The sequence below is a fragment of the Papio anubis genome, chromosome 6 (assembly GCF_008728515.1).
Source record: "Papio anubis isolate 15944 chromosome 6, Panubis1.0, whole genome shotgun sequence".
Taxonomy (NCBI): domain Eukaryota; kingdom Metazoa; phylum Chordata; class Mammalia; order Primates; family Cercopithecidae; genus Papio; species Papio anubis.
This window is the reverse complement of record NC_044981.1, coordinates 141,473,715-141,475,437: the sequence shown is the minus strand read 5'-3', so window position 1 is coordinate 141,475,437 and position 1,723 is coordinate 141,473,715. Positions and strand designations below refer to the sequence as shown.

General features: G+C 36.6%; 1 pseudogene across 1 annotated transcript; it reads left to right on the top strand.

The window, feature by feature from the left end:
• The first annotated feature begins 406 nt into the window (after positions 1 to 406).
• Positions 407 to 1,327, top strand: LOC101000598 (annotated as a pseudogene). Its single transcript, XR_160706.4, has one exon. The product of XR_160706.4 is annotated as a 60S ribosomal protein L7 pseudogene (transcript).
• Positions 1,328 to 1,723: the final 396 nt, after the last annotated feature.

The following is a 1,723-nucleotide window of genomic DNA, read 5'->3' as shown; positions in this document are numbered from 1 at the left end:
AGCTAATATTTTTATTTTTTGTAGAGACAATATCTCGCCAACTTACTCAGACTGGTCTTGAGCTCCTGGCCTCAAGGGATCCTCCACCCTCATCCTCCCAAACCTATTTCATCATAATAGTAGATAAACCTAATATTCATTCATATTTTTGAACTTATACTGTGTTCTGATTTTCTGATTAATTGCTCTGGTTTCTTCCCTTTCACTCTCAGATATACAGTTTTGGTTGATGCTATTTGAAATTTGTTTTGATAAAAAGAAAAAGTTGATTTTTATAATCATGTATCCCCTTTTGCTTATGACAAATTCTCTTTCATGTAAACACTGATGTCTTCAAAGTTATATTTCAAACACTGAATCTCACTCCATCATGTATTCATATCATTTATTATTGATTGGTTCTTTTGGGAATTTTTTTAACCCAGGTCTCTGAAAATAAACTAGTTTCCCCTTTTTTACATGTACATTATCTTCAATTAATAGAAAAGTCAAATCAGTTTAAGAAAAAAGTTGCTCTTTTTACGACTGGAACCATGGATGGTGTAGAAGAGAAGAAGAAGTTTCCTCCTGTGCCAGAAACCCTTAAGAAAAAGTGGAGGAATTTCGCAGAGCTGAAGATCAAGCGCCTGAGAAAGAAGTTTGCCTAAAAGATGCTTCGAAAGGCAAGGAGGAAGCTTATCTATGAAAAAGCAAAGCACTATCACAAGGAATATAGGCAGATGTACAGAACTGAAATTCAAATGGCGAGGATGGCAAGAAAAGCTGGCAACTTCTATGTACCTGCTGAACCCAAATTGGTGTTTGTCATCAGAATCAGAGGTATCAATGGCATGAGCCCAAAGGTCCGAAAGGTATTGCAGCTTCTTCGCCTTCGTCAGATCTTCAATGGAACCTCTGTGAAGCTCAACAAGGCTTCGATTAACATGCTGAGGATTGTAGAGCCATATATTGCATGGGGGTACCCCAATCTGAAATCAGTAAATGAGCTAATCTACAAGCCTGATTATGGCAAAATCAATAAGAAGCGAATTGCTTTGACAGATAATGCTTTGATTGCTCGATCTCTTGGTAAATATGGCATCATCTGCATGGAGGATCTGATTCATGAGATCTATACTGTTGGAAATGCTTCAAAGAGGCAAATAACTTCCTGTGGCCCTTCAAATTATCTTCTCCATGAGGTGGAATGAAGAAAAAGACCACCCATTTTGTAGAAGGTGGAGATGCTGGCAACAGGGAAGACCAGATCAACAGGCTTATTAGAAGAATGAGCTAAGGTGTCTACCTTGATTATTTTTCTAAGCTGGTCAGTTAATAAACAGTACCTACTCTCAAATTGAAAAAAATAAAAAAAAGAAAGAAAAAAGCCAACATAATAGCTTCACAGATTTAGGAAATTGCTATAGCTAATTTAATCTGTTGTTTGGATGACTAAATTCTCATGACAGCCAAATCAGCCATGCATTTACAAATCATAGAAATTAGAGCTGGCATAGATAGTGACCACCGTCTAGTCAATACACTCATCCTGCAGTTAAGAAAACTGAAGCGAAGAAGGTAGAGCAGCTCATTCAAGGTCTCACTCCTAATTTGTGTCTTTTTAATGGATTGCCAATGGAAAAGTTAAACTAACATGCTTCATTTCATTTATTCTTACTGAAATTACTTCTTTTACTCTCAATAAGCTTTGAAGAAAAGGAACCAAAAATGTCCAGAGAAGATG